The 26,166-nt window shown below is 32.0% G+C and overlaps 2 long non-coding RNA genes across 2 annotated transcripts; both read right to left on the minus strand.

The window, feature by feature from the left end:
- Nucleotides 1-5,712: 5,712 nt before the first annotated feature.
- On the minus strand, nucleotides 5,713-8,730 carry LOC111706980 (uncharacterized). The gene is made up of 6 exons (XR_002766353.1): nucleotides 8,715-8,730; nucleotides 8,520-8,579; nucleotides 7,952-8,022; nucleotides 6,308-6,367; nucleotides 5,942-6,001; nucleotides 5,713-5,777 (listed from the first exon to the last, which is right to left on the minus strand). It is a non-coding gene; the product is annotated as an uncharacterized LOC111706980 (long non-coding RNA).
- A 3,584-nt stretch (nucleotides 8,731-12,314) lies between these two features.
- Nucleotides 12,315-16,475, minus strand: LOC111706981 (uncharacterized). The gene is made up of 4 exons (XR_002766354.1): nucleotides 16,413-16,475; nucleotides 15,428-15,464; nucleotides 13,110-13,213; nucleotides 12,315-12,363 (listed from the first exon to the last, which is right to left on the minus strand). It is a non-coding gene; the product is annotated as an uncharacterized LOC111706981 (long non-coding RNA).
- Between the last annotated feature and the right edge of the window lie 9,691 nt (nucleotides 16,476-26,166).

Consider the following 26,166-nt stretch of genomic DNA (forward strand, 5'->3'; position numbering starts at 1 on the left):
AAACTTGTGGATTGTATATTATTAATTATAAATGTTTGTAAACTTCTATTTAAAAACCCATTATTTATTTGAACTGTGTTTCAATGCATACCTAGCATGGTTAGCTTAAACCCTTTTTAATACCTACATTCAACTTATTAACGTGCATTGAGATAGCTTTAACTATGTTATCTAATCCTCGCTAATCCTTTAAATACGCACATCTTAAATGCGCCTATTTCAACTGTGCTGTAATACGTAACATGTTTGCGTTAATCATGTGATATAGATATTGACAAAGGAATTGTAATTACATCTATTACCTTTAACTTGTAACTAATAAATCTTAATATAGCTAGTTAGAATCAGAACTCCACTTTGATTAACAGCGTTGAGTAATTGTATCACGTTGATTATTTAGGTTGAGATCATACCTTGTTTAGGTTAGAGATTGACTAAAGGGCTTTTAGATAACCAGTAGCTTGTGTTCCGGTGTGTTAACTAGGACACAATCCTGNGATAATAAAGTTTGCAATTATGTAATTTTTTTGAGAATACGGAAACTATACATTTCTGATTCCCGTTCAAATCTGGATCTTTCTTGTTTGTCAGTTTTTACATTTTGTTGAATATGTTTTACCCTTGGGCTTCAAAATTCTATAAAAAAATAAAGCGTATAATTTAAATTTCCTCCCAAAAAATTGTACATTGTAGGATCTAGTTTGTTTTAGGTGAGACATCGCATTGAAGTGTTCCCATTCTGACTTTTAACCCTGATTTTTTTACCTAAAATACGTTGGAGTTGGGGGATTCACCCNTCCCCGCTTTTTTAATGTTCATCGTTCGTGAACGACCCATTTTGTTCGTTTTTTTTCAAACGTTCAAAAAAAGTCTTTTGCTCGTTCTCAAAATTATCGTTATTTTCCATTTTAATTTGTTAGTTTTCACAATGACCGATCGTACAGTAAAATTGTCCTTTCAATAAAATCGTTCTTTCAGTAAATAAAACAATAGTTTTTTTTCAAAATTTTATAAAAGAAATTGTACGTGTAGTGCAAAAAAAACAATGGTTCGTACACCATGGTTCACGAAAATTTATTAAATTTTGCATTATCTTTATCTTTATCTTTATCTTTATCTTTATCTTTATCTTTATCTTTATCCTAAATAATGTCAGAACCAGAAAACTCTGGAACAGAAGCTGGCGACTTTTAGACTTGAAATTATCAAATAAACATTTGACATCGCAACAGAGTTAATACACATTTCAGTCACTATTTGCTTTGTAACAACATAAAATATACTTTGCTGAAAGGTCGTCTTCCTAAATCTACAGTTTTCCATGGTTCTCATTGAAAAAATGGGAAAACGTATGGATGCTGTTTGGGCCTTTTTTCTGCAAATATCTTCTGTCGTGGTCCAAATATGACATTATAGTATATCCAATATTCGTCAAAATATGACCTCAGGGAAGATTATGGCCTCTCAAAATAGAAAGTTTTGAGTTTAAAAAAATCGATTTAAAAATTTGGAAATACATCAATGCTACAAGAAATATCAGCGAAATCTTTAGTTTTACACTGTAATAAGAAAATGGCGACTTAAAACCAATATTAAAAAGCTAAAATTATTTCCAGAAAAGGGCCGCAATGGTTGCTTGAAATCCTGGGTTTGTAGCTAGACATGTTAAAATGTTTGTTGATGGATCAGCCTACGCTCCTTTAAAAACTAAATCATTGTGCATCAATTATTTAATTCACGTTCATTTTAAAATAAACGTGGATAAACGTGGCTAACCGATGTTTAAACCTTAACGTGAGCTCATGAATAAAATTTTTATTTTCAATTTTAGAATAGCGTAGAATATAATTCGCAGGAAACTAGCGTGGGTGAACTATTTTGGATTGAAATACGAGATATCGATGAGGATTTTACCAAATACACCCACTTAAAATTTTAAAACTCAACACTGCAAAAAAGTAGAAATTAATTCATAAGGGCAAAGGTGAAGGGTAAAACCCTTTAAAGTTTGTCCGCTAACATAGTTGGTCCATGATATTGGTAAGTGTGTAAATTACTAAGACATGCAGATAATCAAATGAGCATTATCTTCTTATATAATAAACAGCTGGCTTTCCAAAGTGTTTGCAAAATTCCAGGGGCAACACCGGGCACTTCAGCTTGTTGATTTTATTTTTTAGGATAATGGTTTTTAGGTAATTTTATAACAGTGAAACCCTTAATAACGAATACATCGAAAGAATTCATCCAATGTCGTATTCTTCACTTTCTGATAATGGAATGTTGCAGATATTTAGTTTTTTATTAAATGATTATATGGAGCTCTTTAAAACTGTTCCCGCATATTCATGGCTATTTATTTATTTTCGAAAATACTGAAATTTACGTAATATAGTATAAATCTCATTGAAAAATTGTCAAGACGACATTTGATAAATTCCCTCCGATGCATTCGTTATTAAGGGTTTAACTGTAGTTGGTCGTCATACATCTTAAGGATTACTAGTCCAACCACTGTCCCTTCTATCAAACAGGATTCTTAGATGACAATACATAGTCTTGTAAATACAGGGTGTCCCACATCATATTAGATCGTGTATAGCTTTGGATTTTAGGGACTAATCAGAATATTTAAAAACAATGAATCATTTTTGAAAAATGTTGTAGTTTAAATTGCACCCCGCGACCGACGGGTTTCCCGACGCTCTTGCACCCTCGTACGTAAAGCGATCCGACTGGATCAACATTTTGCGCATTTTCACAAAGTTTTTGCGCCCCGTGACTGGCAACAAATTCTGTGCTTAAAGGTTTTTATAAAAGAATTCTTACAGAAAATACTAGGTTTTTCCGAGTATTTTGGCGTTAAAGCTTGGAGATAATCCAATATGATATTGGACACTCTGTATGATGTGGATAGATAGATACCTTAAAGTAAAAGAAAGTGGCTATAAGTGGCTTTAGTTCAATAACTGCCAAAAAAGATCTGAAAAAAAAGATTTCGGAAACAAAATCCAACCATTTTGAAACTTTATTTTTTAGAACTTTTTTTCTGGTTCCAGCATAATTTTAATTTCATACAAAAAATCGTCTTTTAGTGAAAAATGCATGAAAACTAAGAATGTTTACAAACTTGAAAAAAGGTGTTGGATATCCAAAAACACCTTGGCTATATTCAATAAGTAGATGCATAGAAGAAAAGTCCTTTTTATGAAAACGTCTCAGACTTGATCTCATTTCCCAAAGACAAATAGTATTTTTTTTTCTACAGACTTTTTTCTTCACGACTTGATTTTCTGTGATCTTATTACCTGAAATTTTATTGGCAGCCCCCGGCCCATAATATTTTAAGAATATAAAACTTAGGACCTATTTTCATTGACATTTTGTCCTGGGACTTTTATACCAAAGTTTTTATTGACAGTTTTTTATTCCCAGTTTTTTTCTTGCGACTTTTTTACAAAGATTTCTTTATCTTAGAGCTGTGTCCGAATTTAATAAATTTAAGCCGCGTCTCAAATCCCCAAAAACCGGTTTCAATTGAGCGCCGGCTAAAATCTTGAACAAATTTTATACAATTTTTAGTGGAATTAACATTTTTGAGCCGCGGCTTAAATTTAACCGCGGCTGAAATTCTTTAAATTCGGCCTCTATAATGTTATCATGAGAAAGATAATAAAACATACTTTGTAATAAAGAAAACCACTTTTTGGCCTTTAAAAAATCTTGCTCCATACTTATTACAATTTTTACACTGTACATTTGTCTAAATTAGCAAAACATAAATTAATTCTATGGATCTCCGCTATAGTTTGTTTATTTTACTATTTAAAGTCTCAATATATCTCCATGCATATACTGTTTAATTAGTTTTGAATTTACAGTACTCAAAGCACAGAAAAAACAGACCATGCGCATATGCTCTACCTGGATAGGCTGAGCAGGCCTGTAGTGTCCCGGCACGCTATGCTATAATTAAATTACTGCCATCTAACGGCCACTTGTTGCCTATGATATCGATTTAGGGGTTAAGTTTTACAACTTTTAAAGAAATACTTCAATTTTTAACATGAAACATACAATTTAAGGATTTAATCAACTTTTTAAGATTTTTTATTTCGTATCTAAGGATTCTTAAACAACCTTGAATACAGATCTGCTGATTGGTCGTGTACACTGTACAGTACTTGTACCAAGGAGCATGGAATATAAGGGAGATGGAATCAACCCGGCCTGCCATACCATATGATAATACATGCTTTGTAGACAGTACTTCATTTGAATAAGTAATATTTGTCTGATGTACAAAGACCATGTACATGTATTTAAAATGAGATGATGTATGTACATTAAACATGAAAAAAATTAGGCTGAATAACGCAAACAAATACAAAAATATTAGCAATAAAACCGTATTTTTCTTATAATATAAAATATTCGTTTTATTTAATATGGTATAGTAAAACACCACATTTAAAACATAAAAACCCTTTTTCAAATGGAGTACAAATGCATAATCATATGGTTGAGCGGGCCGGGTCAATTCGATCTCCCTTATATTCTATACTCCTTGACTTTTACACAAAGAACCTGCTGTGGAAAATATCGCATATTCAAGGGAGGTTTTAGGGGGGTAAAAGTCCATTACCCACCCCCCTAAGTGAAATTAGGAGGGGGGTTTACCCTCCTAATTTCACATAGAAGGGCGGGGGTTTTGGAATTTAATTTTATAAGATTACAGGGAGGGTAAAATTAATATTTGGGGGTTAAATTTTTTTTTACCTCCCCCCCATTATCTTAAATTCTGAAACTACCCTTGCCGGCATATTCTAGGTTTCAATTGATCTGTAACTCTCTTGTCTCTGACTCAAAGACTTTTTACTTGCTTTTTACACATGTATATAAAGATTTTAAATTCATTTTTTTATTTGTTGGACATCATGACCGCCATAAGAAAAAGCTGATTTTGTGATATATAGTTACGCATTTTTGTTTGTATTAAAAAAAGTTAAATTGCTTAATTGAGACTTCAGGGGGGGGGAAGATAGATGAGACCAGAAATATCTTTTATAATATTTATAATAAACTTATAAATAAATCATTATTATTATTAGAGAGTTTCTGATACCACTATGCAGGTTCTTGTTTAAGGAGCAATATATCTCATCTCATGTTTTACATGTTTNCCCCCCCCCCCATGTAAAAGTGGTGGCTTCAGCATAACGTTTTTCAGTATTTGCCCCTGCAATTTACCGTCAAAATATTATTTGTTTCATTTAATGACTGACACTTTTTTTACAGGAACCAATACCATTACATAAAAAAATAAAATTTGTTTTTAAAAGAAAAGTTTACACAAAAAAAGAATAAAAAGAAGAACTAAAAGAATAAGAGTTAATGACGACGTTTAAAAATGTTCGAATTAATACTTCAGAGATAAAGATTATATAGAGACAACGTTTTGTATGCGAGCGCAAATCCACAATTTAAAATGTTAACATCCATAGTGGAAACATTTAATTTAAAGCGATAATGTACTTAATCTGTGAGAAACAGCTGATTTGTAATGACCAAAAGCAGTTTTTTGGAGCACCGTCCAAAAGAACTTATCTTAATCCTTCGGACCACAAAAGAAACATGATACAACAAAAGGGTTTAACAATCAAAAGTTTTTGACCTCTGCACTACAAAAACTAAGTTGCCAGGTGAATAATTACCTCAGGGACAATATCTCCGAATCCAACTGTAGTAAAGGTTATCCCTATAAAGTAGATTGCATCCTGAAATTTATCTTTAATTTAAAATTTATTTTTATTTTTCCGTATTGTTTTTACGCACAAAGCGTCTAAATGTACAAACTAAAATAACCAATAAAATTTTCTTAAAATTTCAATAAAAAAATAAGCAATTTTGTTAGATAATTATGTAACATTTATTTTCTTACCTCTAAGGTCCATTGGAAAAGGAAGGCAAGTATAAAAGCTCCAAATACACTGTGTATACCCTGAATCGGAAATTTCCATTTAAATCACTCGTAAAAAAAAGATTTTCACTGAAACAAACTGCTCGGTTTAAAACTAATAGGGTAATAATATTAGCTGTCATTTTGTTTAAAGACATGAACAGCGTTTACAATTTTATTGAAAATACTTGCTTAAGATTTTATGTCTTTATTTTTAAAACCTGCGTGGATAAAGAATTAACGATAATAGGTAAAATTATAATATTATGAGATACAAAAACTATAAACAGTTCATTCCATAAATTATTCATCTGTTTAATTGTTAAATTAACCCCCTTCCCGACTAACCAGTAAGATAGCTGCGTGTTTAAGCTTGTATGGTTCGCTGCTAGCCTGCCCGAACAAAACCTAAGAAAATCCGTAGATGAACCCCATATAACTGAGAAATAGAAAGACGACATTAAAATAGTTTTACCAGATGATTGGAAATCATTTAAATATGCAGTTTCATGTTCATTTAAATATTCAGTCTAATACATGTCTTTTTATTCAACAGTTTCATGTTCATTGGACTATTCAGTCTAATTCGTCTAATACACGTCTTTTTATTCAACAGTTTTATGTTCATTGGACTATTCAGTCTAATACATGTCTTTTTATTCAACAGTTTCATGTTCATTGGACTATTCAGTCTAATACATGTCTTTTTATTCAACAGTTTCATGTTCATTGGACTATTCAGTCTAAAAGTTTAATAGATTCTAAACTTATAAAATAAGTTTAAAAATTGAAAGCATGACCAAAGATAACCAAGAATTTTAATAAATAGTTTTATTGGAAAAAGGTTGTCAAAACTCTATTATACTTATTTTAAATTTAGTCATTGGCAAATTAACGCTATATGCGATTAACAAAAATCATTATCATTTAACCAAACCTAAAAGTTAAGCCTAAGGAAAAACAGGAAGCAAGATCAACCCGAGTAAAATAAGTGTTTATACTATGGTTCATAGGGTTACCCATGGTCAAGTTTTTAACACAAAACGTTGAGGTACATGACTTTTAGTCGATCTTGAGCAAAACAAAATAATAGAATTAGACCTTGATAATAAACTGGAAATAGATTTATTGATACATCGTTTTATTTATCCAAAATAAATTATTAAAGTTAAAAACTTATTTCCAATTTAGTTAATTGAGGTACATGACTTTCAGTCGATCTTGAGCAAAACAAAATAATAGAAAGACCTTGATAATAAACTGGAAATAGATTTATTGATACATCGTTTTATTTATCCAAATTAAATTATTAAAGATAAAAACTAATTTTAAATTTAGTTAATTGCAAATGTTAACTTTCAATAGCTCTTCAGAAAAAAGGTTGTGTTTAAATATAGAGATCATGACAAAAATTTGACAAAAATCCCATCCCGGTTGGGCTATTTTTGTCTAATAAAGGTTGGGAGGGGGGTGGTGTTTTACACCCTTCTCTATGATTTTGCCCTACGAGTCAAGATATGGAAGTGGGATACATGTCCCTAGTCCAACTTTTCAAGGCCTGCTCATTAATAAAATTAGACCTCTACCTTCAATGGAGGATTTTAAAAAAGTTCAAAAATTCTGTCGGAATAATGTTCAAGATAAGTATTTTTAATTGAAATTTTGATTTTAATATTAACATGTGACACATGTTAATACATCCAATTTTCAGGGGCTTTTTAAATATATAAAGTTTAGCCCTATAGCTTAATTAATACAAAAGTTATTAAGCATTTCTGATTGTTTTTGAAACACCGACCCGTTTTTGCAAAATTTGATATTGAAAAAGTGATGAAGTTTTAGCGTTCTGATGTAAGCTGTTATATAGTTATTAAGAAAAAAAAACGCAGAGAGGGGGTGGGTGGAAAACAACCCCCCTCTCTGTGGTTAAGGTTAAATGTGGTTTTAAACAAATATTTTATTCTAGATTCGAATTTATTTTCAAAAGTTGACCTGTTGTGTTAAAAGTGTAATTAATGCGGAAACCTGGCTAAGCAAGCAAGCAAACAGTGGACAAGCAACTCCTAAACAATCTTTTTATTGAAAAATATTAAAAAGATTATTATATCAAAAATTCATTATTCATTCAATATAACTTTTGAGCTTGTTTATCATCTATATCTTATTCTTGACATTAAACAACAAGCCGCCTGAGTCCGAATTTAATGAATTTGAGCCGAGTCTAAATTCCGCCAAAAACCGGTTCAGTTGAGCGCCGGCTGAAATCTTGAAACATTGAATACAATTCTAAGTGGAAAAAATCATATTTGACTTTGAGCCACGTCTTAAATTTAAGCCCCGATTCAAATTCTTTAAATTTGGCCTCCGTTTTCCTAAAAAAATTTTTTTTAATGGATTATTAGGGTCGGTAAAATTACTACAAACACAATATTCACAATATCTCTGAACTCGACGAACACACAAAGGTTTTAAGGGTACCGTTGTAAAACGGGCATTGCCCTCATAGCATGGAAGGTCACTTGAAATTATGATTAATGTCTTTGCTGAGGAATAAGATGACCTGCATATGCTAGGCTGAGTAGCCGGATCCAGGGTGAAACAGGGGTCAACCCACCATAACCTGAAAAAAAACTTCGGTCAGAATAAAAATTTGGTATAATGTAAAAGTAAACTTTTGAATCATACATTTTTAAAATTGGAAAACATTTCAGATTATTGTGGAGTAAAGGTATACTGGATATCCATCCCTAGTTACCTATAGTTGAAGCTAGCATANAGATAGATAGATAGATAGATAGATAGATAGATAGATAGATAGATAGATAGATAGATAGATAGATAGATAGATAGATAGATAGATAGATAGATAGATAGATAGATAGATAGATAGATAGATAGATAGATAGATAGATAGATAGATAGATAGATAGATAGATAGATAGATAGATAGATAGATAGATAGATAGATAGATAGATAGATAGATAGATAGATAGATAGATAGATAGATAGATAGATAGATAGATAGATAGATAGATAGATAGATAGATAGATAGATAGATAGATAGATAGATAGATAGATAGATAGATAGATAGATAGATAGATAGATAGATAGATAGATAGATAGATAGATAGATAGATAGATAGATAGATAGATAGATAGATAGATAGATAGATAGATAGATAGATAGATAGATAGATAGATAGATAGATAGATAGATAGATAGATAGATAGATAGATAGATAGATAGATAGATAGATAGATAGATAGATAGATAGATAGATAGATAGATAGATAGATAGATAGATAGATAGATAGATAGATAGATAGATAGATAGATAGATAGATAGATAGATAGATAGATAGATAGATAGATAGATAGATAGATAGATAGATAGATAGATAGATAGATAGATAGATAGATAGATAGATAGATAGATAGATAGATAGATAGATAGATAGATAGATAGATAGATAGATAGATAGATAGATAGATAGATAGATAGATAGATAGATAGATAGATAGATAGATAGATAGATAGATAGATAGATAGATAGATAGATAGATAGATAGATAGATAGATAGATAGATAGATAGATAGTTAGGTTGATAGATAGATCGATAGCTAGATAGATAGATAGATTGATAGATAGATAGATAGATTGATAGATAGATAGATAGATAGATAGATAGATTGATAGATAGATAGATAGATTGATTGATAGATAGTTAAGTTGATAGATAGATAGATAGATAGATAGATAGATAGATAGATAGATAGTTAGGTTGATAGATAGATCGATAGCTAGATAGATAGATAGATTGATAGATAGATAGATTGATTGATAGATAGATAGATAGATAGATAGATAGATAGATAGATAGATTGATTGATAGATAGTTAGGTTGATAGATAGATCGATAGTTAGGTTGATAGATAGATAGATAGATAGTTAGTTTGATAGATACATCGATAGCTAGATAGATAGATAGATTGATAGATAGATAGATAGATAGATAGATAGTTAGGTTGATAGCTAGATAGATAGATTGATAGATAGTTAGGTTGATAGCTAGATAGATAGATTGATAGATAGTTAGGTTGATAGATAGATAGATAGCTAGATAGATAGATAGATTGATAGATAGATAGATAGTTAGGTTGATAGATAGATAGATAGCTAGATAGATAGACATTGTCTGCCTATTTTACTGAATTCCTCAAAATTCGGTCCCGGGGTTCTTGAGTTATGATCGGACTGTTGCGACAGTAACAAGACAGAGAACAAAACTGAATGTTTATTACATCTAAGTACAACATGAGGTTAAATCTTTTTATATTTGGTTTGGACTAGAGACTACACCAGTGTACTCTGGTCTCGGAACTCCTCGAATGTAGACAACAACAGAGTACATACAGATGAGACTTGGTGTTTGCAGGGACATATGAAATGGAAGGAATAGGTTCCAAAGACGAGGCATCCAAAAGGCAGGATCCAGAAACATCCACTAGCAGATGGTGTTGACATACAAAATCTGCACCTAGAGACATCAGCTAGCAAAAAATCCCAATCAAACCAGCAAGAACCAAACTGAAGAGCAAGACACGGGAACCAAAACTGTTCATGTTTGTACTGTTGGCGGTTCAGAGCTGAACTCAAACAGCAGGAGAGACTGGTTGGAGGTTCAGAGCTGTACTCCAACAGCAGGAGAAACTGGTTGGAGGTTCAGAGCTGAACTCCAACAGCAGAAGAGACTGGTTGGAGGTTCAGAGCTGTACTCCAACAGCAGGAGAGACTGGTTGGAGGTTCAGAGCGGAACTCCAACAGCAGGAGAGACTGGTTGGAGGTTCAGAGCTGTGCTCCAACAGCAGGAGAGACTGGTTGGAGGTTCAGAGCTGAACTCCAACAGCAGGAGAAACTGGTTGGAGGTTCTGAGCTGAACTCCAACAGCAGGAGAGACTGGTTGGGAAGAAAGGTGAGGAAAAACTGATACTGAGGCTCCTGTATCTACAAGGAACCTATTTCCAGAGAGAGTATTAATAAGGAACATTAGGTTGCAGGTTGGACTGTCTCAAAACCTAGGTCTTGACACTGAAAGTAAAGGACACCTTTTTACTGATCTCAACCAACCCTGGTTTCATTGACTTGTTTCTACATATTGATAATTGCACTTGAAACCAATTATTTGAAATCCTTTTCTTTAGAGTTCATCCACAGCAGAATTTCCTTTGTATAAACCAATTGTGCCTCAAATAGGAAGTTTCAGAGTTTTTTATTCCATCTCAAACTAACCATCTTTTTCTATTTGTTGCATTTTGTGATTTATCCTTTTGTTGTTTAAATTCCAGTCTAGTGTAGAAAACGTGGTTGTAGTTTTTAACTCCATCTTTTCAAATCCTAGAGTTTATTGATGATGTGTCAAGGAGTATGTATCAATTGTTTCCCCATCTATGGTGATACCAGCACTCTGAGGATACATGGTTGGAGTTTGAGATTGAGTTTGTAGAAACTATTGACTGGCTCCTGGAACCTTGAGTAGAACTTCTATGAGGCAGAGCATTTACATCTTCAAACTAACTGTCCCCCCGTCTTTGAATCGTTCAGAGCTCATCAGCACACGGAGCCATAACCCCAGGGATCATTGCTGGATCCTGAAGAAGGTGTGCTGGGACATCAGCTGGGAGCCTATTCATGAATAAACCACAGAAAAGAAAAAACCCTGGTTTCTCATCCTCCGGGAGCAGGATTTACATTTTGTCCTTGATCAGTGAGGAGAGGCAGACACTGTAGTGCCTTATATCGCTTATATCACTTAAAGTGAACATCTGGATAAGACGCCTTCTCAGAGCTTTATAAGGAACTTCCAGAGGAGACCTGACCAATCCAGGAGCCAGCAGGTGACATCCTGCAGTAGAGAAGCAACGCAGTGCGTAAACTTGGTTTGTGACGAGGTTATTCTTTTATTCTCAAACTGGGCCTCACCCTGGAGACACCATACCCCTGGTGAATCTGTCCAGAAAGTCCTAAGCTTGACAGTGACAGTCGTCAGAGGGACAGGTTCAGGACAGGACCCGTGGTGGTACTGTTTTTAGGCATCGCTACTGCAAAAAAAATCTCAAATCACCGGAAACCCTACTTTGGTATTTGGGTGTGGAAAACACCCTGGTCTAAACCAATTTTGGGTGCTTCAGTGAGAGAATCGACTTAATCATGTCGGGGTCACCAAAATGTAGTGACAGTAACAGGACAAAGAACAAACAGAATGTTTATTATCTAAACTAAAACATGAGGTTAAATATATTTGATTGGGACTATGCTCAGAGCAAAGACGACAACAAAAAAGAAATATTTTACCTCAGTCCAGAGCTGGTCTAGAAAATCTCTTCTGACTCTTCTCACCCCTTAAACATTTTAGATTTAAAGGATAAATTACTTGATCTTGCTGATAGGATCACATAAAGAGACTGTAAGCGTAATTCCGTGGAAATATGGCAATGCTCGATTTACAATGGTAATCATAAATGTTTTGTCTGATCAAGTATGAATTAAATATAAATGTTTATAACTTAGAAAACGGATTAATTTTACTGCAGGAAACCATATTGAAATTATCAAAATTAAACACTTAAAACCTTGAAAAGCTATTTTATCTTCCACATTATGAATCAGATGAAGGTTTTACAGGTACTGTTGTAAATCGGGCGTTGCCATCTTTGCATGGAGGAACACTTGAAATTACGCATACAGTCCCATTATAATACGTGCATGGTCTCTTGAGATACAGAATGCAGTAAGACCCATAAAACTGTAGAATTCAAGAATTATTTTGAGTATTTGATATGATGTTGTTACACAGAAAACAGTTTTACCAGTATCTTTATGATCAGCTTTTAAAGTGTGATGGGTCTGTGTACACATGCACACAGCCCAATTGACATGCTGTGTGCTTCATGTTCATAGAATTTTTAAAATCATGACTTGAGTTACAGGATTTTTTAAATGATTGAAGAAAAATTATATTTGTTGTAGAATATTTGTATCGAACATTTTTTTATTTAAATCCTAAAAAGAATTGAAATCGAGACATTTTTCAATTTAAAGAACGTTCTAAGACAACAATCATTCAGAAGTTAATACTGTAGCTTACCACATTTATGCACAGCTTCATTAGGCGCCTCGAGATACATGAACAGGAGGCCCCCAGCAAGCCACATTGTGCTGTTCAAAAATACCAGTAATAGCACTCGTAAACTAAATAGATATAAAAAAAACTTTTATTACAATGATAAAAAAATCGATGAGAAAGGAATTGAGTCTTTATTACAAACTCTGATTTTCTAATTTATATATCTTTGGAACCCAGTGTCGTAGACCTTAGATATTTTAAACTATTAATTAATTAATCGAAGTTTGAAATATTAAAGGTTTACACAAATCAGGTTGCACAGATAAAGGGCTAGGGCTACAGGTTGCATCTGGANGGTTGCACAGATAAAGGGCTAGGGCTACAGGTTGCACAGATAAAGGGCTAGGGCTACAGGTTGCACAGATAAAGGGCTAGGGCTACAGGTTGCACAGATAAAGGGCTAGGGCTACAAAAAAAGTATGCGCAAGTTATTGAGGTAAACCCCAAAAGGCCAAGGCGTTGCACCACTCCAAAGTCGACCAACTCTTACATTTTTTGTACACAATGCGCTGAGTCCACTTACCACTACTCCCTTGTTGCTTTAAGTAACTCTATCAAATCCACTTGAAGATTGCTTAAATGTAATCTTCATATTTCACAATATTATCGCTGCAATATGATTTTAATTAAATTGAGTTCTTCTCCCGATAAAAATCACAAATAACTGAAAACTGATTTTAAGTTTTTATCTGTGTAAGTGTTTTCATTTTTTTTTTAGGGAAATGTTTTGATTTTGATTTGTAAACGGTGAGTCAAAAAAATGTGATTAATGGCGTCTTAGTGTATAATTGTACTATATTTTGTGCAAATCTCCTGTATGTTATTTATTCAATATTTTCTGGAACTGTTTTTGATACGCCAAGCGGACTTAGATCTAAAAAAAATAATTTAGATTAATTTAAACGTTTTTTAAATTAAGTTCTTATTAGATCAGATTATTCTAAGATGAAATTCCTTTTAGATCAAAAGGTTCATAGATTAGTTTCCCGAACAGGTTTAATTTCTATAAAACTCTAAAATTTTGTAAATATTGAATAAGAGAATCACAGAAAATTCGCAAAATATGGAAATTTGCAATTTTCAGTTCTGGTCTAAATTTCCAAGAAAAGTTGTTTTTAATTGCTCCTAAGTTTTCAACTGAACAGCGTATATTCATAACTTTAGAATATACTAAGAAGAAAGTAAACTAGAGGATGTAAAGAACTTTTCCTTGAAAATTAGTCCAGAACTGAAAATTACTAATTTCCTTATTACAATTTTGCAAATTTTCTGTGATTCTATATTTATAAAATTCTAGAATTTGATAGGAATAATATATATACAGATTTTTGCTTTTTTTTACCATTATATACCAGAATTAAAAAAAAAATTTCAAAAAATATTGAAAAAATACCATACAGGAGAGTCGCACAAAAAAGGTACAATTTTGTATCAGACGCCGCCGCCACTCATCACACTTTTGTTTTATTCACCCACCCTGTATGTTTTAGTTAAAAACATTAAAACCAGCCCTTACAGGCTAGATAAGTCCTTATTATTCAATTGTGTTTCTTAAAGTTTAAAAGGCTACAAAAATGTATAAGTGAGTTCGTAAGTTAAACCAAAGGCAAAGATTTTCTGACACTTTCAAATACATGAAGGATGTCTAAGAATTTAATGAATAAATTTTAGAGTTGTCTAGATTTTAGTGAGCTTAATACCAGAGTTGAATTTTTACAGCTTTAACTCGGGCTTAGATAGAACCCAAGTCAGGATTGGTTCTGATTCGACCAATGAGAGAATGTTTAGAAAGCCTTCTCTCTGTAGCAGATACAATGCCGTCAGATCAGTTGTGACAAGGAAAATTCAACCTTTATGTAGATACATTATTTTCATTGTATGTTTTAAATTTAATTAAATTATACATTATTTTCATTGTATGTTTTAAATTTAATTAATTAAATTTTAAATTTTAAATGTACTAATATAAAAGATTTTACTAAATTTACGATCAACTGCTGAAGACTTGATCGAGCCTTAAGGAAAGAAAACCCCAAGATGGTTGGTTTTTACTAAACTGAAGGCCATTAATTTGGTCTAAGCAGACGCAAAGACCGAGTTTTACTCGGGTTTAAGCGTTAAAAATCTCATCTCTGGAAAAGTGCCGGACATGAACGAAAAAAAAACAATATGATCAGATCCACTGAAAGCCAGTACAACAAGAGCTTAAATTCCCTGTTTTTGACAAAATTTTTGTCAATCAAAAATACTTTTTCAAAAAGTAAAAAAAAATAACTTACCTAGTTTTCTTCAATTCATCAGAAGAACCCATTTTCTCTACATAATAAATACATTCATGTAAATTAGTACAAGAAAACCCCACTTTATTTATTTTCAGAATTGTTTTAATAAAGTTTCTTAGGAGATATGTCGCTTAAGTTCCTTTAACCTAGCTAGGATAACGTATTTTAACTCATGATTAATAAAGATGAGCATACATTTTTGAACGAAGAAAGTTTTTGAGAATGAACAAACTTTTTTGTGGTTAATGGTGTTGTTTAGATAAAAAACGAACTATGGACGAAAGAAATGGATTGTTCAGAGAAATGACAAAATTATGAATAAAACATGAAAGATTTAATATCATTTAAACTAAGTTGAAAAACGATTTTTATTGAACGAACAAATTTTCCAAAATATTTGGAAAAGAACGATGGTGTTTTTCTGAACAAACGAATTTTTCAAAATAGTTGAAAAAATACTATAGTTTTTTTTTAAACAAAAGATTTTTTACTGAATGAGCTATTTTTTTAACACATTTTTGAAAAAACGATTGTTTTTTATTAGACAAGCAATTTTATTGAACGAACGATTTCACTGAGCGATTAATATTATACCAAGGGAGGGAAAGTTATTTTTGTATTTTTAAACCTTTTTTTTAACTAATAAGAAAACAGCTGATGCTAAAAAAAAAGTTCAGTAGATGTTAAACGTATATACATTTATCAGTTCTTGAAGGGACTTGAGACGACATTTCCAATTATAGAGAATCGTGTCTTCTATATTATAACGTGGTTTCTCTATAAACGTAACTTGCAAATTTATGCTGCTGAGAAAAAAACGAAAATGAAATGAATTTATATCTTTTTAAAAACAGAAAATGAAAAATATCTTTGTTACTCAGTTAAAATTTAAAATGGTACCCACACTCTTTCTTTTTTTTTTTAATGGAGGGTCACTTAAACCTACGTCGAAAGTCTCCCAAATATAAAATAATTTAATTACCTGTCAGTACCATATTCTTTTGTGCATTTATATTTTCTTGATTTTATTGGAAAAGCATTTTCTGAAAACATGAGAGAAAAATTTCAACCAATAACTTATTTAATATCATTTTGGTGTCATATTAACAGGGCTAACGATCGATTGAACTATCATTAGTGTGGTTTTAGGCTTCAGATACCAGGTGTCAGATACTCGGTTTCAGATACCTGGTTTCAGATACCCGGTTTCAGATACCTGGTTTCAGATACCCGGTTTCAGATACCAAATTTCAGATACCCGGTTTCTGATATACCAGGTTTCAGATACCTGGTTTCTGATATACCAGGTTTAAGATACCCGGTTTCCGATACCCGGTTTCATATACCCGGTTTCTGATATACCAGGTTTCTGATATACCAGGTTTCTGATACCTGATTTCTGATACCATGTTTTAGGAACTCTGTTTTAGATAACTAATTGTCACTGCATCTGAACTTTAGAGTGTAATGTGTACTCAGGTACTGTCTGATGAAAACTCTAAATGTACTCTGAATACAATATAAACATGTACTGTAAGTAGTGTACTGTGTACTATTCACGCTTTCTCTCTTGAGTTTACAGTTTACTGTTGGAGAAAGCTGGATTTGGGCCAAACTTTACTGCAGTGGAATACAGGATGTGAAAAAATAATTTCCACCGATATACGTACCCCCCCCCCCACACGGAGAAACAGACAATATTTAATGTTAAAGATTTCTTTTAAATAATTTTTATTTAATTTTTTTTTCAAAGTTTTTATGGTATACCATGTGCACAATACAATAGACATACCATGCAATTAGGCCATGCACCTTAAACCACACTTTAGACTCTTTAATGGAATTGCCACATTTCACAAACTCTGATTTTCCAATCCAAATATCTTTGCAACCCAATGTCGTAGAACTTACCTAATTCAAACTATAAATTCTGTGAGATCAAATAATCAAAGTTTCAAATATCAAAAGTTTTCACCATCAAGTTACACAGATATATGGAATATAAAATTTGAGTCTGTGGAAAGAATAAAGAATCAATTCATTTTATTTCATAATTTAAATTTGTTGTATATTTTCTTGGATACAGTCTTTACATCATCAGTTTTGGCCAATTTTGAACATTTTATCAAATTCTCTTTTCTTTAAAATTGGATAGAACTGAACTATCATAAAACTTTCATTTTGTTGTTGTCATTTTCTTTTTCTTTTAACGGATGAACTATCAACCTTTTTGTATTGTGTATAATGTTTATTGTTTTAATTTAATACAATTTCATGTGAGGTCCATTACAAAATTTTGGCCCGATTGGTTCAGCCGTTTTGACTTTTATTGGATACAAACGGATCTATATATATATTTATATTAATATATATAGATGTACAGTGCAGGATGTCCCAAAATAATGATGTTTTAGGTACTAAAGGTCTCATAATAGTTTGATTTTCAAATATTTGGACATTGTCATAATCTCTGTAACATTTCCAATCGATGGCCACCAATTGCAGGTTTGTAGCACTTAAATTGAGGAAGTTAAATATAAAGATATCGATAGAAAAGAAATAAGATTATATATCAAAAACATCATGTATAAGAATCATGGCTTATCACGTTTATTAAACCTAGAATGTGAAAACCGAGCCAAACATTCTCTGAATTCTTGAAAACCAATATAAAGTAAAGGAAAGCAATATAAACAATTAATCCTACACATATACCACGTTCTCTCCAACCCGTGATTTATAACGTGCAACTATGTATATAAACTTCTTCTCTGTTATTATATAATATCCGCAGAACAGAGATTTATCTATTCTCTTTATTGTTAATCCTAGAAAACTGTGTAGGGGGGAGAGGTACGTGTTGCAACATCGCATTATCTTTACTTTTTAGGAAAACATCTAAATAATAAAGCTCTTCGTTTATTTATAGATATCACGGGCAGCCGAAGTACATATGAATTTCCGAGCCGGGTCAACCTTACCAGTCCCAGTTTGTACTGTACCTAGCTCTGTGGATAGGACTAGCCGGTCCAACAAGGTTGACGCGGTTAGACTTTATCCTTCATATAGGCTGAATTTACTTTTACTAAAGAGGCAGAGGTGCGTGATATTTGTAAATATATTATCCATATTCCATAGACACAGTGTTTCGTCCTATTTATATATATATATGTTAGCAATAGCTGGCTAAATGGCTGGACCAATTTGGCTGAATGTTTTGAGTGAACCCTTGGGTTCCCTGGGGGTAACATATAGGCTCAACAAAATTTAAAATTTTGATCCTTTAAATCGACTTTTTTATTCGGAATTTTTTTCTTCATGGGCAACACCGGTTTCTTTAAATTTAATTGTTGTCAAATTTTGTTTTTAAATGTCGAGGGTAGGGCACAGGACGGTTACTATTTAAAAATAAATAAAAATGCAATTTAACCCCTGTATCCTGTATTCTGCAATTTACCCATTGTATTCTGTATCCTGCTAGTTAACCCCTGTTTTCTGTATCCTGCAATTTAACCCTTGTATCCTGTATCCTTCAATTTAAGCCCTGTATCCTGTATCCTTCAATTTAACCCCTGTATCTAGTATAGTATCCTGCAATTTAACCCCTGTATCCTGTATCCTGCTATTTAACCCCCTGTATCTTGTATGCTGCAATTTAACCTCTGTATCTTGTATCCAATGCAATTTACTCCCTGTATCTTGAATCCTGCAATTTTACCCCCAGTATCTTGTATCCTACAATTTAACCCATGTACTCTGTATCCTACAATTTATCCACTGTATCTTGTATCCTGCAATTTAACCCCTGTATCCTGTATCCTGCTATTTAACCCCCTGTATCTTGAATCCTGCAATTTACCCCCAGTATCCTGTATCCTGCAATTTGACCCATGTTTCCTGTATCCTTCAATTTACCCACTGTATCTTGTATCCTGCAATTTAACTCCTGTATCCTGTACCCTACAGTTTAACCCATGCATCATATATCCTGCAATTTACGCCCTGTATCCTTTGTATCCTGCAATTTGACACTGTATCTTTACCCTGCAATTTAACCCATGTATCTTTTACCTTGCATCTTACGCCCTGTATCCTGTATCCTGCCATTTAACCCCTGTATCTTGTATCCTGCAATTTGACCCTTGTATCCTGTGTCATGCAATTTAACCCCTGTATCTTTATACTGCAATATAACCCATGTATCTTTTACCCTGCATCTTACGCCCTGTATCCTGTATCCTGCAATTTAACCCCTGTATCTTTATACTGCAATATAACCCGTGTATCTTTTACCCTGCATCATACGCCCTGTATCCTGTATCCTGCAATTTAACCCCTGTATCTTGTATCCTGCAATTTAACCACTGTATCTTTATACTGCAATATTACCCATGTATCTTTTACCCTGCATCTTACACCTTGTATTCTGTATTCTGTAATTTAACCCCTGTATCCTGCATCCTGCAGTTTAACCCATGTATCTTATATCCTGCAATTTACGCCCTGTATCCTGTGTATCCTGTAATTTGACCTCTGTATCTTTATCCTGCAATTTAACCCATGTAACTTTTACCCTGCATCTTACGCCCTGTATCCTGTATCCTGCCATAAAACACCTGTATCTTTATCATGCACTTTAACCCATTTATCTTTTACCCTGCATAATACGCCCTGTATCCTGTATCCTGCCATTTAACCCGTGTATCCTGTAGCCTGCTATTTAACCCCTGTATCTTGTATCCTGCCATTTATTCCCTGTATCCTGTATCCTGCAATTTAACCCTGTAGCTTATATCCTGCAATTTAACCCCTGCATCCTGTATCCTGCAATTTAACCCCTGTATCCTGCAATTTAACCCTGTATCTTATATCCTGCATCTTACGCCCTGTATCCTGTAATTTAACCCCTGTATCTTGTATCCTGCAATTTTTCCCCCGTTGTTTGCCTGATATAATCCTGATATAATTTAAATAAATGTTTCTGCAGTGAACTGATACACCTCGCCCTCTCTACACTTCATTTTATACTTACAGCCAAACTTACTGCAGGGATTTATAAAATACTAGAGTTTATTGAACAGTAAGACTCAGAAAACATAAGAATAATTAGTGGCAAGGAATTTTTGCACAACCAGAAGAAATCGAGTTTTTTACTTGTTTCAAAGGGCCTGTAACAACATCAAAAACGTGCTTAATTATTGCTGTTATAGAGTCATCCTTTTCAACAGTTTTCTGGTTCTGACTGTAATTTTATATTCGTTTACTTTTCAATATTCCAGAAAGCTGTGACTTTTGATCACAATTTGACCCATTAAACATAATTTGTTGGCCTTTTTTAGAAAATACTTTTTTGTTGGCATACGCATTTTGATTAAAAATGAACAAATCCGTAAAGTAAATGATTATTGAATTAAAGACCAAAACACGTTTGATTTCAAATAGAAGAAACCGAATGCTGCTCACTCTGGCTAGTGCAGTGTGGCTCAGTAACATAAGATATAATTACAAAATATATAATAATTAATGTAACATAAAATTACATATGCAATAAGTAACATAAGATATAAAGTACAAAATATATAAGTTACAAAAGATATAATTACACAATCTATAGAAAGTCAAATATTACAAAATATATTAAATGTTCAGTGGATTATATTCCATTGTATTTAAGCACAAAAATAGTTTAAATGAACCAGAAAATAGTTCAACTGAACCAAAAAGTAGTTCAAATGTACGTATTATTTCAGGGTTCGTTTAGGTTAAGACACTTTCTGGGCCGAGCACTGCGGCAGGAGAGGCTAGGGGGCCGAATGCTGTGGCTTGTAGTTCAAATGAACTTAAAAAATACTTTAAATGAACCAAAAAATAGTCTTAGTGAAATTTTCAAATGAACAAGCTCTTGGTAATTTTATAGATTTTGTAATTATATCTTTTGTTATTATATGTTTTGTTATTATATGTTTTGCAATTATATGCTTTGTAATAGTATGTTTTGTTATAATATATTTTGTAATTAGAGCTTTTGTTACTGAGCCATTTCGATATCCTCTGTGAGCACTTTTATTTTGAGGATCAATGCTAAATCTCATCATTTCAGTAATTTCTCCCTTGATTAAAGCTCCCTTCAACCCTTTCCGGGTACGATTACCGTGCGGAATATCGAATAAAGTTTAAATTAATCTGAAGATTAACAAAAGATAGAGATTAAGCATTGATCTCGATATCAACANTCAGAGGATGGTCAAAAACGATGGGGTTCATAGGCATATTGTACCTTGTTTTTCTACCTGAAAATTCATCTCTTCTATTGCAATGGACTAGCAATTTATGCATGACTGAGAAAAAAAACAGGAAAATAAGATAATTTCTATCTTTTTAAGGCAGAAAAATCTCGATTTCCTCATTTTTGATCAAATGTAAAGATACAGAGTGTGTTTATGTAACACTTGAAACTAGGTGTAGAGTTTCTCAACGCATTTACATTTTTAAAAATAGTTGGTTAATTGGACGTAATTGTAGGCTTAAAATATCATGAATATTTTATATTTGAAGCCATTAGAAAACTAAAATTACAAATTATATTCTTAGAATTACAATGCATGAAAAAGTCAAAAATAGTTGGTACTTACTTTGATTTCTTGGTTTCCAAATTTTTAACGAATGATTCTGAATGTCATTTATATGATTATGAACATATCACGTTTCATGTTTAAGAAATGTGGCAAAAATTTATGAATGTTAAGTTCGGAAGAAAACCGCCAATAAACATGTTTTCATGAATGAAAGAAGTTCCTTCGAATAAGATGTCCTTAAAATTCCTAATCAACAACTTCGTTGCACTTTTATAACTATTTCTGACATGTTATCCACAATAATCAATTCTTGGAATTGTCTAAAACATCCATGAACAGAAAATTGATACAAATTTTAAACATTTTTATTTGTTCAGCTAAATTAAAATCAAAAAGATCTTTAATGACCCTATCCCTCTTTACAACTATGAAGTTGATATAGAAGTTCTGATGTAAGCCGTTTTTAGTTTATTTAGAAAAAACCACAGGTGAGGGATGAAAAACACCCCCCCCCCCCAATCATGATAGGGTTAACATACTGATTTTCCAGTATGGCTCTTGTATTCGATCACAATATAACCTATCAAGCACAATTAATTTGATTTTTTTCTATTTTATTTTTTTTGATGGCGGATAAAGATGGGGGGGGGAGATTCCCCTATGATTTTATCCATGGAGTTGAGATAGGGTAGTGTGATACATGTCCTTTGCCCAATTTTTCAAGACCGACTCATCAATATGAAAAAATTATACCTCTGTAATTAACAATAAAAATCTGCAAACTGAAGAAGAAAAAAGTCACAAGAATCTGAAACCCATGTCCTACAATTGAGAGGAGTGGGTGTACAAAAAAAACTAGTTTCGACAAAATTAGTTTTTCAAAATTATCAGAATCGGGGTCAACAGAGGAAAAAGAAATAAAGGAAGAAGAAGAGAAACGATAATTTTAATTATGATAATAATTATTAATTTTTATTTTTAACATTTTGACACATATCCATATATTAAGGACTTTTCAAAAAAGTAAGTTTTACATAGAGTTAAAATGAAAAAAGCAAAAAAATACATAGAACTTTACATAGGTTTGAAATTCAAGGTACCAAACTCATATTATTCGACGTTCATTTTACACAGATTACTAGTTTCTGGATACAAACAAAAATAATTAGTTTTTCACTTTATACCATGAATAAAGATTTGCAAATTTTCTGGAAACTACGTGGTAAACATGTAATAGCAATTTTACTTTATAATTAAGAAATAAAATATTCTTGCAAAAAAATCACAAATATTTTAGTTGAAAATCCACTTATTTGTTAAAAAAATTATACTCTCTTTAATCAGAACGTGTTGTTCGAAATGTTTTTATTATGTTCAATTTTATTATCAAACTTCAGAACATTTGAGTTGTGAATCTTAGGAGCTCATTCAGACCTACTGATAAATTTAATTCCTCTTTAATATCCTGTGGTGGTCATATCCAGAACTTTTGTGTAAAGTTTAGTTAACCTTAAACCCTTGATTTCGATACCCAATGTGGGCACTTTTAAGATTGAGGATAAATTATTGATCCCTTAATCCTTGATCCTTGATCCCGAGTACTGACCTCTGACCCTTTGTAGTGATAACTTTAATTAAGTGATCTAGCATTTATCCTGAAATAGGAATATAATTAATATATGGAGGGCAAATAGGAATATAATTAATATATGGAGGGCAAATAGGAATATAATTAATATATGGAGGGCAAATAGGAATATAATTAATATATGGAGGGCAAATAGGAATATAATTAATATATGGAGGGCAAATAGGAATATAATTAATATATGGAGGGCAAATAGGAATATAATTAATATATGGAGGGCAAATAGGAATATAATTAATATATGGAGGGCAAATAGGAATATAATTAATATATGGAGGGCAAATGTTCAAGATAAATGATAATCCTCGGAAAAGCTTGACAGTGTATGGTTTTACATTTTTCAAAACTTTAAATTTAGATTTAAAAGTTTTGATTTTACCGAGAAATTTATTTATTTTATTGAGGGGTTACATGACATATAATTAAACTTATTTAGATTCAAGATTTAAGATTCAAGATTCAAGATGGCTGGTATAAGTGAGAAATATTTGGGTAAAAGAATTGTCAACTATTTGAAAAATGAAGCGCTAGTTGGCAGAATAAATCAACAAAAAATACAGGTTAAACTAAGTACTGTACTGTACTGTACTGTACTGTACTGTACTGTACGCTAGTTGGCAGAATAAATCAACAAAAAATACAGGTTAAACTAAGTACTGTACTGTACTGTACTGTACTGTACTGTACTGTACTGTACGCTAGTTGGCAGAATAAATCAACAAAAAATACAGGTTAAACTAAGGCCGATGTAACGATGGACTAATAAGTAAAGGCGGATTTGCTTACATTTTACTGTGACGTATTAGGGAAGCTCAGGAGCTAGATTAGTAAACAATAACAAATATAGTAAACTAGAGATGGGTATCGTTTTTGTCAACGAACAAACATTCAATGAACAAACATTCAACGAAGCACTTGGATCGCGAAGAGAAACGAAATAAAAATATATCGTTTATTAAATAGACAGAAAAAAAATTTAAAATGAAGGATTTAAAACGTTTGAAAGGACGATTTTTTTAACAAACTTTAAAAAAACTTTCGCTTTTTTTACTGAAAGAACAATTTTATTGAGCGAACGGTTTAAATTAACGATAGAAAGAAACAAACAATAATTTTGAGAATGAACTAAATCAAATTTTTAACGATTGAAAAAAAGAACAAAATCCCAATAAAAAAGGCCATAAGTGTCTATCTCTATTATATTATTATTTTCATTTTCATCAAAATTATGGTTTACCAAGTATTGATTGTTTACAATGAAACCAGTTTGATAGCTTTCCTAATACGTCACTGTACATTGTAAACAAGCCTTATCACTTACTGTGATTTAAAGGTTGGAAGCTCTCAAGCAAAAAACGATGAGAATTTTGCCAATTACTTCCTAGCAAATACAGAGCTAAAAACAAGTGCTTTATAGTTTAAGGAATACAATAAAGCTGAGTAAATTAGTAAAATCAAAAACAATTGCTTTGCAACACTTTAAGCACTCTCTCATCTAAATATATCCTTGCCTAATTTATTTATAGTGTATTAGAGATGGGCATAGTTTTCGTGAACAAACGACATATTTCAAAACAGCCAAAAAATGTTATGAATGACAAATTAATAAAATATAACAAAATAATAAAATAAAACGATGGACGAAGAAACTTGATCGTTCATATAAATAGTATCAAATTATTTCAAAACAAATGAGAAAAAAAATGATTTAAAATTGTTAATGATCATTAGCATTTTAATGATCAGTCATATCATATACAAATGATTTATAATTTGTTCATTCAATTGAACGATTTTTTCTAACATACTTAAAAACGATCGTTTTTTTGCCTACCAAATGATTTTTGAAATTTTTTACTGTCTGCACGATTTTACTGAACAAACAATCTCTCCTAATAAACGAGTATGCACTTGTATAGACTTGGACTTCTTTACATTTTGTCGTTCATCGTTTGTTAACAACCCATTAAGTATTTTTTTCTAGTCATTCAGTGAACATTTTAATTTTTTTTTCTATCAGAATTATAGATTATTTTTGAATATTTCAATTGTTCGTTTTCAAACTTAATTTTAATTAAAAACGACAAAATTGAAAGATGCCTAACACGCCCATCTCTACAGTGCATACTGATAGGGGAAAAAAACATCTTTCTTAGTTTTCAAAAAGATTTGAGTTACAGAAACACAGTAAGTGAGTCTTTGACACAACTCTGATGGTCTTATCCCTATAAGTATCTTTACAGCTCAATGTCCTAGATCTTTGATATCTTAAATTTGGGTTCTTATTTATTTTTAAAAACAATCCAAAGAAAACGTTTTTCAAACATTTGATTCTTGTATGAAGTAGATTCTGCAGTCTGAATTATGGAAGATTTGGTTTTGCATTGATACTCTCTTTCAAGCAAAGCATTGAAAATCTAAGCATTAGTTTGAGAGAGTGTACAAAGGCTTAAACAAGTTTTAATTTTGTTCTTCCAGTTTCATGGATGTTTCCCTTTAAATCATTTTGATTT

This window comes from Eurytemora carolleeae, unplaced genomic scaffold (genome assembly GCF_000591075.1).
Source record: "Eurytemora carolleeae unplaced genomic scaffold, Eaff_2.0 scaffold143, whole genome shotgun sequence".
Taxonomy (NCBI): domain Eukaryota; kingdom Metazoa; phylum Arthropoda; class Copepoda; order Calanoida; family Temoridae; genus Eurytemora; species Eurytemora carolleeae.